The sequence below is a fragment of the Furipterus horrens genome, unplaced genomic scaffold (assembly GCF_987537825.1).
Source record: "Furipterus horrens unplaced genomic scaffold, mFurHor1.1.pri manual_scaffold_12, whole genome shotgun sequence".
In the NCBI taxonomy this organism is placed as follows: domain Eukaryota; kingdom Metazoa; phylum Chordata; class Mammalia; order Chiroptera; family Furipteridae; genus Furipterus; species Furipterus horrens.
Window position 1 is genome coordinate 72,666,897 of NW_028327182.1, and position 11,779 is coordinate 72,678,675.

Below are 11,779 nucleotides of genomic sequence, written 5' to 3' on the forward strand. Positions count from 1 at the left end.
ACTGTGCCTGGTAAAATGTTTTGTTTTACATGCATACAGAACTATGACCAAAAGAAAGGAGTAATAAGAAATCTTCATGGTCAAAGTGGATATAGCAAGGAACTTTGATCTTGCTTAAATGAACACCCCACCCATGGATGTATGTGGTCCTGGAAAGGCTACATATACTTGGGAGCACAGGTCTAACTCTTGGATAATAGTGGCATAAAGTAAATGGTGACTATAACACTCCCATTTTCCTTGGAAGATGACAGCATTGTCACTTTAAAGTTGGCAATAAGATGCCTTTTTAGGGAACTATGCATCACTGAGGTACTAGAGAATTGGGTGGTAACAGAAAAATACTTGGCAGTGCAATTACACATTACCTTTCTGATACACTCCGAAGTCTAAACATTGGTGTTAAGCAGTTGATCTGAAAACAGCTTAGTCAAATGTATTAAGGCTTTTACCTTTTGTCTTAAAGCACTGTCAATATGGTAATGGCTCACTATCACGAGTTTGCTTTTCCAAAAAACTAAAAAAAAAATCATAGATGATCAGTGAAGAAACTAAATGAAGAAATACTTTAGTCTGGTGGTCAAAATAAATGTAAAAGTATTAATACAGTATCTTCATTTTTATTTATTTTCAAACTGATTGAAGTTCAGCCATTTGATTTTTCTAGCCTCAGCTGAAGAGAAGGGGAGGCATAAAAATGGCAGATGTGATGCCTGACAGAGAAGAGATAGGAAAGCTGTTTTAAGAGAAAAAGGAAACTCAAACCACAATATCTGAATCCAAATAGCAGTAGACAACTCAGATTCTCTTAAGTGCATCATTGCATCTAACTGACATGCTGTGTGAAGAGCTGAGACAAAGAATCGGGGCCTGGATGCTTCATCAGTGGTATTCACATTCCATGTCTGTAGAAAGCTTTACTGTTGGGGGCCTCACAAAAACAGATTTAGCATTTTTCTGCCTTGTATATTATATATATATTTTTTTCTGCCATAGATTTTATATTTCTACTTTAAGGATGCGTTTTAGGTTAAGATAATAAGTTTTTGTGTTTAAAAGAGCATTTCAGGTTTCTGAAAAATTCACTTCTTTTTTTTGTGTGTGTTGTTCATTAGTTTCCTGTAATAGGTGACAGCATAAGGTATTTTTCTTTCGTTGCCTGGCTTATTTTGCTAAGCATAATTCTCTCTAGTTCCATCCATGTTGTTGCAAATGGTAGAAGTTCCTTTTTTCTTTCTGCTACATAGAACTCCATTGTGTAAATATACCACAGTTTTTTGATCCACTCATCTACAGATGGGCATTTAGGTTGTTTCCAGCACTTGGCTATTGTAAATAGTGCTGCTATGAACATTGGAGTGCATAGGTTCTTCTGAATTGGTGTTTCAGGGTTTTTCGGATATAATCCTAGCAATGGAATTGCTGGTTCAAAAGGCAGTTCCATTTTTAGTTTTTCGAGGAAATTCCAAACTTTTCCATAGTGGTTGCACCAGTCTGCATTCCCACCAGCAATGCACCAGGGTTCCCATTTCTCCGCATCCTCTCCAGCACAAGTTGTTTGTTGATTTGTTGATGATGGCCATTCTGACTGGTGTGAGGTGGTATCTCATTGTGGTTTTTATTTGCATTTCTCTGATGGCTAGTGATGTTGAGCATACTTTCATATGTCTATGGGCCCTCTGTATGTCTTCTTTGGAGAAGTGTTTGTTCAGGTCCTTTGCCCATTTTTTAATTGGGTTGTCTGTCTTCTTAGTGTTGAGTCGTATGAGTTCTTTATATATTTTGGAGATCAATCCCTTGTCTGAGATGTCATTGGCGAATATATTTTCCCATATGGTTGGTTTCCTTTTCATCTTGCTGATGTTTTCTTTAGCTGAGCAGAAACTTTTTACTTTGATGTAGTCCCATTTGTTTATTCTTTCCTTTATTTCCCTTGCCTTAGGAGATATATCAGTGAAAATGTTGCTACATGGGATATCTGAAATTTTCCTGCCTATTTTTTCCTCTAGGACTTTTATGGTATCACGGCTTACATTTAAGTCTTTGATCCATTTTGAGTTTATTCTGGTGTATGGTGTAAGTTGGTGGTCTAGTTTCATTTTTTTGCATGTCCCTGTCCAGTTCTCCCAACACCATTTGTTGAAGAGGCTCTTTTCACTCCATTTGATGTTCTTTCCCCCTTTGTCAAATATTAGTTGACCATATGAACTTGGGTTTATTTCTGGGCTCTCTATTCTGTTCCATTGATCTATATGTCTGTTCTTACGCCAGTACCAGACTGTTTTGATTACCGTGGCCTTGTAGTATAGTTTGATATCAGGTATTGTGATTCCGCCTACTGTGTTCTTCCTCAAAATAGCTGTGGCTATTCGGGCTCTTTTTTGGTTCCATATAAATTTTTTAAGTATTTGTTCGAGGTCTGTGAAATATGTTGCTGGTATTTTAATAGGGATTGCATTGACTCTATAAATTGCTTTGGGTAGTATGGACATTTTAATGATGTTGATTCTTCCCATCCATGAGCATGGTATATGCTTCCATTTATCTGTATCTTCTTTAATTTCTTTCTTCAGTGTTATGTAGTTTTCTGAGTATAGGTCTTTTACCTCCTTGGTTAAGTTTATTCCTAGGTATTTTATTTTTCTTGTTGCTATGGTAAATTGAATTTTTCTTTGTTTCTATCTCTTGAGTTTTTATTGTTGGTATATAAAAATGCCTTCGATTTCTTAATATTGACTTTGTATCCTGCTATTTTGCCAAATTCACTTATTAGGTTGAGTAGTTTTTTTGTGGAGTCTATAGGGTGTTCTATGTACACTCTCATGTCATCTGCAAATAATGACAGTTTTACTTCCTCTTTTCCAATTGGGATGCCTTTTATTTCTCTTTCTTGTCTGATTGCTGTGGCTAGAACTTCCAAGACTATGTTGAATAGGAGTGGAGAGAGCAGACATCCTTGTCTTCTTCCTGGTCTCAGGGGAATGCTCTCAGTTTTTGCCCATTGAGTATGATGTTGGCTTCAGGTTTCTCATATATGGCCTTTATTATGTTGAGGTATGCTCCCTCTATTCCCATTTTGCTGAGAGTTTTTATCATAAATGGGTGTCGTACTTTATCAAATGCTTTTTTCTGCATCTATTTATATGATCATGTGGTTTTTGTCTTTCATTTTGTTTATGTGGTGTATTACGTTTATTCATTTGTGAATATTAAACCATCCTTGCATCCCTGGGATGAATCCTACTTGATTGTGGTGTATGATCTTTCTAATGTGTTGCTGGATCTGGTTTGCCAGTATTTTGTTGAGGATTTTAGCATCTATGTTCATGAGTGATATTGGCCTGTAGTTTTCTTTCTTTGTTGTGTCTTGACCTGGTTTTGGAATTAGGGTTATACTGGCTTCATAGAAAGAGTTTGGGAGTCTTCCCTCTTCTTGTATCTTTTGGAATAGTCTGAGGAGGATAGGAGTTAGTTCTTTCCTAAATGTTTTGTAGAATTCACCTGTGAAGCCATCCGGTCCAGGGCTTTTGTGTGCTGGGAGTTTTTTGATTACTGCTTCAATTTCACTAGCTGTTATTGGTCTATTCAGACTTTCTGCTTCTTCTTGATTCAGTTTGGGAAGACTATAGGTTTCCAGGAATTTGTCCATTTCCTCTAGGTTGTCAAATTTCTTGCCATACAGTTGTTCGCAATAATTTCTTATAATCCTTCGTATTTCTGTTGTATTAGTTGTGATTTCTCCTCTTTCGTTTCTGATTTTATTTATTTTGGGTCCTCTCTTTTTTCTTGATGAGCCTGGTTAAAGGCTTGTCAATTTTGTTTATCTTTTCCAAGAACCAGCTCCTACTTTTGTTGATCTTTTGAATTGTTAGTTTAGACTCTATGTCATTTAATTGTGCTCTGATCTTGATGATTTCCTTCCTTCTACTTGATCTGGGCTTTGCTTGTTGTTCTTCCTCTATTTCTTGTAGCTTAGGGCTAAATTTTTTATTAGAGATTCTTCTAGCTTTTTTAGGTAGGCCTGTACGGCTATGAACTTTCCTCTTAGGACTGCTTTCGCTGTATCCCATAGGTTTTGGGTTGTTGTGTGTTCATTATCATTAGTTTCCAGAAACTTTTTGATTTCTTCCTTGATGTCGTTGTTAACCCATTCATTATTTAATAGCATGTTATACATTCTCCATGAGTTTGAATGTTTTTGAGTTTTTTCCTTGAGGTTGATTTCCAATTTTAAGCCATTGTGATCTGAGAAGATGCTTGATATAATTTCAATATTCTTGAATTTGTTAAGGCTTGTTTTGTGCCCTACCATGTGGTCTATCTTTGAAAATGTTCCATGTGCACTTGAGAAGTATGTATATTTTGCTTCTTTGGGGTGAAAACTTCTATATATATCGACTAAGTCCATTTGATCTAGAGTGTTGTTCAGTGCCTCAATATCTTTGGTGTTTCTTTGCTTCGAAGATCTGTCCATTGTTGACAATGGGGTGTTAAAGTCCCCTACTATGAGTGTGTTGCTGTCTATATCTTTCTTGGAGTCTCTCAAAATTTTCCTTATATATTTGGGTGCTCCTAAGTTGGGTGCATATATATTTATAAGGGTTATATCTTCTTGATGGATTTTTCCCTTAAGTATTATGAAATGCCCTTCTTTGTCTCTTTTTATGGACTTTGCTGTGAAATCTGTTTTGTCTGATATAAGTATTGCTACCCCGGCTTTTTTTTCATGTCCATTTGCTTGAAATACTTTTTTCCATCCCTTTACTTTCAGTCTGTGTAGATCTTTTGTTCTAAGGTGGTTCTCTTGTAGACAGCATATATGTGGGTCATTCATTCTAATCCATTCAGCTACCCTATGTCTTTTAATTGGAGCGTTTAATCCATTTACATTTAAGGTTATTACCGATAAGTACTTATTCATTGTCATTTTTCCCCTTTGTACTCATGTTCCTCTCTGTCTCTCTCTGTTTCTTCATCTTCTTAAAGCAGACCCTTTAGCATCTCTTGCAATGCTGGTTTGGTGGAGATGTATTCTTTTAGCCTTCTTCTGTCTTGGAAGCTCCTTATTTCACCCTCCATTTTGAATGAGAGCTTTGCTGGGTATAGTATTCTAGGTTGTAGGCCTTTGTTTTTCATTGCTTGAAATATTTTTTGCCATTCCCTTCTGGCTTGTAGTGTTTCTGCTGAGAAATCTGATGATAGCCTTTTTGGAGCTCCCTTGTATGTTATTAGTTGTTTCTCTCTTGCTGCCTTTAGGATTCCCTCTTTGTCTTTGAATGTTGCCATTTTAATTATGATGTGTCTTGAGGTAGCCTGTTGGGGTTTATCTTCATTGGGACCCTCTGTGCTTCCTGGACTTGCGTGACTCTTTCTCTCCTCATGTTAGGGAAGTTTTCTGTCATTAGTTTTTCAAAGAGGTTTTCTATCCCTTGATCTTCTTCTTCTCCTTCTGGAATTCCTATGATATGGATATTATTACGTTTCATGTCCTGCAGCTGTCTTAGAACCTCTTCAGTTTTGTTCAGTCTTTTTTCATTTTGTTGCATTGTCTGGGAGTTTTTGTGTACATTGTCCTCCAGCTCGCTGATCCGATCTTCTGCTTCCTCTAGCCTGCTTTTTATTCCTTCTACTGTGTTCTTCAATTCAGAGATCATATTCTTCATTTCCTCCTGGCTCTTATTGATAGCTTCTATGTCCTTTTTCATGCTCGTGTAATTCTCTGTGAGTTCCTTGTAGTTTTTATGGAGTTCCTTGTAGTTTCCCTGGAGTTGTTTGTAGTTTCCGCTGAGCTCATTCAGCTTCTCCATAATCCATGTTTTGAATTCCGTATCTGATAGTTCGCTCCCCTCTATTTCATTTAGCACTCTTTCTGGGGATTCTACCTTTCCTTTTGATGGGGGGTTGTTTCTCTGTCTCCCCATTTTTGTGATTCCTATTGTTTGTTGGTGCTTCTTAGAATGATCTGCTATTCCTGGATCTGCCTCTTGTAGCATCAGATCATGTACCAGGCTGGCCCTAGGCAGCCTATTGGAGACTTCCAGTTGAAAAATTCATTTCTGTACAATATATGGTAATCATACTGTGGAAAAAATGTGTCATAATAGAGCATCTTTTATGAAAAAGTAGCAGTATATGCCTGCTGAAGTCAGGATAGTGATGGAAAAAAAGGATTTCAGCAAATGAAGTATATAATGCTGTATATTTATTGGAATGACTAGGAAAAGAGTTACTCTTTCTTTAGGCAGTTATTGCCTATGAATCACAGCAAGATTCTTTCTTGTGCCAGTTTCAGTGATGAGGTTAAAAATGTTTAAAGATCGGAGAGTTAATAAAATTTCTGTATAAACTTTGAAAAATATAAGCCTTTTTAAAGACAAAAATTTGACGTCTTTCACAAAACAAACCACTTGCTGATACTGTATGAGAACTTTTCTTTCTTCACCCCAATAAATGTGGCATATCATTTCAATCAGTTCTTCCACAGCTGATTCCAGATGCTTTCACTAGATAGTTACCTAGCTATGACATATTAAAAATTACATGTCATTACTGATCATCACCAACTTATTTCACATGAAATTAGTTTTCAATCTCATCCCTGTATGAGAAAAGTGCAAATGATGCTAAAATGATTGCTTAAAAAACAAGCCAAGAGAGCTTATAACATTTACCAACAGTTAAAAGGGTATATCATCAAGTTAGTATGTGAGAAAGTAAAACTCAGACTTACCTCTTATCCTACACACACAGGCGTAACCATTATAGAGAACAGGAGATCACATTTTATAGAACAAAATTATAAGTTAGTACAAAAATCTGTTCAATTCTTTTGGCTCTTAGAAATTTCATAAAATGTACTTTCTAGTCAGTTGAGTTTGTTAGCTTAAGTACTATATGAACTTTGAATGTTTTAATTAGTTTTAATAGTACTATAGACAATTTTATATGATTATCAACATTTATCACAGTAATAACAAAAGATCTAGCTATAGTTTTAAGACATAGGAGTGACATCACAGAAAATGGCAAAGAAGGTAGCTCCAGAGGAACAGTTTAAGAACACATTTAATTAAAATGTTTCTCAAAAGCTACTTGAAACATACATTCAAAAGAGTGCTATTTTAATCTTTTTTAATCCTCATCTGAGAATATGTTTATTGATTTTTTTAGACAGAGAGGAAGAGAGAGAGAGAAGAGAAAGAGAAGTGTGAGGGAGAAACACTAATCAGTTGCTTCAGGTACATGCCCTGACCCGGAATCGACCCGCAGCTTTTTAATGAGATGATACTCCAATCAACTGAGCCACCTGACCAGGGCAAAGCAGTGTTGTTTTAATGAATGGAAGCAATGCTCTGTAATACATGTAATAATGTATTAAGCATACATTTTATAAAGATGTTTTAAAAAATATATATTTGCAAGATGCATTCAAAACAGTGTTATTTCAGTGAATGGAAGTGATAACCACTCTGCAATGCATGTAATAAAGTGTTTAGGCACACATTTACTAAAGAGGTTTCTAATAAGCTGCTTAAAAGATGCATTCACCACATTGTTATTTTAGTGATTGGAATAGTTACCCACTCCGAATGTAGTGAGTTGTTTAATAACACTTCTTGCGAGATGTTTTTAACAAGCTCCTTGAAAAATATGTTCAGGAAAGTGTTATTTGAATGAATAAACATGATACCCATCTCAATGCATTTACTGAAGTGTTTAAGAACCCTTTCTATATAGATGCTCCTACAAGGCACTTGCAAGATGTATTCAGCACAATGTTATTTCAGCATATGAAAGTGACACCCATTCTCCAATGCATGTAGTGAATGAAGTTTTTAAGAGCTTATTTAATAAAGATGTTCTAACAAGCTAATTGAAAGATACATTAGGCACGGTGTTATTTCTTTGGAAGTTTTACTTTTCTGTAAATCATGTAGTTATATGTTTAATAACACATTTATAAAGACGTCTCTAAAAAGGGACTTGCAGTTGCATTTAGAAGTGTTATTTAGAGAATGTAAGTGATACCCACTCTATAGTACATGTTGTGAAGTTTTAAAATTAACACTTGTTTTAAAGATGTGTCTACCAAGCTACTTGGAGATACATTCAGCATGGTTTTATTTCCATGGCTATAATGTATGACATGATGTGTTTAAGAACGATTCCTATAAAGCTGTTTATAACAAGCAACTTTTAAGATATAATCAGCAAGTTTTATTTCAGGAAATGGAAGTGATACCCACTTAGTAATACTTGTAGTGAAGTGTTTAACAACACAATTAATAAAGATGTTCTAATAAGCTACTTGATAGGTGCATTCAGCAGAGAGTTATTTCAGAGAATGGAAGTCATATTTACTCTATAATGCATAGAGTGAAGTGTTGAAGAACATTTAATAAAGTTGTTTTTTTAAGAAACTATTTGCAAGTTGCATTCAGCACAGTGTTCTTTCACTGAATTGAGTAGATAAGCTTTCTGTAGTGCATGTAGTGAAGTTTTAATAACACATAAAAATGTCCTTGAAAATGAATTCAGCACAGTGAAAATTCAGTATATGTAAGTAATACCCATTCTATAATGCATGTATTAAAGTGTTTAAAACACATTTAATTAAGATGTTTCTAACAAGCGACTTGCAAAAGGCATTCAAAACTATTTTAGTGAATGGAAGACATACCCACTCTTTAATGCATGTAGTTTAAGAACACTTCTTTTTTAAAAGCTACTTGTAAGATTGGTTCAGCACGTGTTATTTCAGTGAGTGAAAGTAATATCACTCTGAATACATGCAGTGAAGTGTTTACAAACACATTTATAAAGAAATTTTTAATTAGCTACTTGCAAGATGTGTTTGCATTACTTCAGTGAATGGATGGGACACCCACCTATAATGCACAGTGAAGTTTTTTTCTTCCTTTTTTCCTCTGGAACCTCAATTAATTCTAATGTTTGTCTTTCTGATCAAATCCAAGAGCTCTCATAGGTCTTTGCTCCTTTAAAATCTTAGTTCCCTCTCTTCTTGTAGGTGTATTATTTATATTTTCCCACCTGCCAGATCACTTCTTTCTTCTGTCTGGTCTTCCCTGTCACAGATACTCTTTATTGCTCTCTCCAGCTCATATATTGAATTCTTCAGCTCCAGAATATCTGTTTGATTCTTTTTAATAGTTTTATTCCCTTTGGTAAGGAACTCCTTCTGTTCATTAATTTTATTAAACTTATTGAGTTCATTAAATTTCCTTTCTAAATTTTCCTGTAGCTCATTCATTAAATTGGTTCATAACAGCTATTTTGAATTTTTTATCATTTAGATTTCAATTTGTGTGCCTATGAGTTTGATTGCTGAAGAAATTAATTTTTAAAAATTATATTTCATTGATTCTTTTTTATAGTCTTTGCAGCTAAGTGCTCTGTTTCACATTTAGTAGCATACACTGACTTAACTGAGCTTTTTATGTTTTGGGTTCTGATAATTTACCAGGCTGACTATTAGAAACTTTCTTTTATATTCCAGAAGGTGGCACTATAGCTCCAGTGTGTGGTTTTTCCTTTGCCCACTGAACTTGGACAATTTCCTAGCACACTCCCTGACTCCTGGAGCTTGCTTTCACTTGCCCTCTAGAGTAGTGTGCACACACACGTAGTCAGCCTCAGAGAAGGGGAAGGTTGACTCCCTTGTTTCCAAACTTCTCTCTATCACACTCCGATGGCAATCTGGAGTCTCCCCTCAGGCAAGCTGGACTCCTCTGCAAATTCTCTCTCGCCCTACTATCTGCTCAGGTTTGCACTCAGCAGGTATTTCCCCCATCACAGCAAGTTGGGGTGGGGCGGTGCATGACTCCCTTGGATCCTCAGCCCTTGCTGGGTCTTGGTTTTTTCTTTTCTGATGCACAGATGTGCAATAATCCTCCCAGGCCCCTCGGTGTGAGGTGTGGCCGGCACTTGTGTTTGGTTATTGATATCTAATTAGTGGTTTTTAAAAAGATGTTATTTATTTTTAGAGAGAGGGGAAGAGGGAGAGAAACATCAATCAATGGCTCTCGTACGCCCCCAACTGGGGACCTGGCCTGGAATTGAACTGGAGAACTTTTGGTTCACAGACTGGTGCTCAATCCACTGAGCCACACCAGCCAGGGCTAATTAGTCGTTTTAATGCAAAAAGGAGAAAAAAAGAGGAAGGACTTATGCCTCCATGGTGCTGATATCACTTCTCTCTTTTTCCTTTTTATTTTATTTTATTGATTTTTAGAGAGAGAGAGGAAGGGAGAAAGGAAGAGGGAAACACTGATTTGTGTTCCACTTATTTATGCATTCATTGGTTGATTCTAGTATGCCCAGACCAAGGAGTGAACCCACAACTCTGTCGTATCTGGACGATGCTCTAACAAACTGAGCTACCTGTCCAGGGCTTCTTTTTTCCTTAACATAGGCATTTATAGGTATAAACTTAGAACTTAAATCTTAGAACTGCTTTTGCTGCATCTAATAAGTTTTAATTAGTTGTGTTTCCAGTTTCTTTTTGTAAAGATGTTTATGATTTTGTTTTTACTTCCTTTTTGATCCATTGGTTGTTCAAGAATATGTTTAATTGTCGTGTATTTGTGCATTCTCCAGCTTCTTTCCTGTTATCAATATCTTAGTTTTGTACAATTGTGGTAAAAAATATGTGGTACAAAGTTATCAGGAAAATATGCTTGATAATTGGTTAAGACTTATTTTGTGGCCCAACATGTGATTTATTATGAATAATGATTTGTGTGTGCTTGAGAGGAACATGTATTCTGCTGCTTTTGGATAGGATGCTATATATACAAGGTCTTTCAGGAGAAAGTGCAGCCATTGTTCATATAATGAGAATGGTTTGCGCAACATCGATGTAACCTGGCAGCCAAGGAAAGTGGGCTGGAATGTGCATGTGTGAACAATGAAGACTTCACTGTACTAGTCAGTGGGGAGAGCAGATGCTGTTGAGTGAGCATGTGTACTGTGTGGCTGTTGCATTCAAAATAACTGAGCGAGTAGAGCAATGAATCTGCATCAGATTTTGCATTCAGCTTGAACATTTCTCCACAGAAACTATTCGGATGATTCAGAAGGCCGCACCTATGGGAGACTGTTGATTGGCAGCTTCATCATGACAATGCGCCCACTCATGCATCACATCTCGTGCAGAGTTTTTGGTGAAACATCAAATCACTCAGGTGACTTAGCTCCTCGCCTTACAGCCAGATTTGTCACCCTATGGTTTCAGGCTTTTCCAAAACAAAATCACCTTCGAAAGGGAAGAGATTTCAGACCACCAATGACATTCAGGAAAATACAGCACCTGATGGCGACTGGGAGAACTGTGTGAGGTCACAAGGTGCCTACTACGAAGGGGACTGAGGTGTCATTGTCCTATGTACAATGTTTCTTGTATCTTGTATCTTTTTCAATAAACATCTCTATTTTTTATATTACATGGATGGATACCTTCTGGATAGACCTTGTATATATCTTCTTCAGGCCCAGCTGGTCTGTAGCGTTATATAAGACTTGTGTTTCCTTACTGATTTTCTGTTTTAATAATCTATCCATTGTTCAAAGTGGGGTATTGAAGTCCCTTACTATTTTTTATTGCTGTCTATTTTCTTTCGTATTGTTAATATTTGTTTTATATATTTAGGTGCTCCAATTTGGTAATGATACTTTGCTTTTGCAGGATCACTGGAATACAACAGACAAATAGTAGCCACCCTCATCCCTCCTATGTGCACACAAAAATCCATAAAAGGAA

At 36.3% G+C, this 11,779-nt stretch overlaps 1 protein-coding gene across 1 annotated transcript in view; it reads left to right on the top strand.

Moving 5' to 3' along the window:
• CHAMP1 (chromosome alignment maintaining phosphoprotein 1) overlaps positions 1-11,470 on the top strand; it is a 36,191-nt gene extending 24,721 nt beyond the window's left edge. The window contains exon 3 of the transcript XR_016507465.1: positions 11,077-11,470. The gene's annotated coding sequence lies outside the window, so the exon portion shown is untranslated. The remainder of the gene's footprint in view (positions 1-11,076) is intronic.
• The last annotated feature ends 309 nt before the right edge of the window (positions 11,471-11,779 follow it).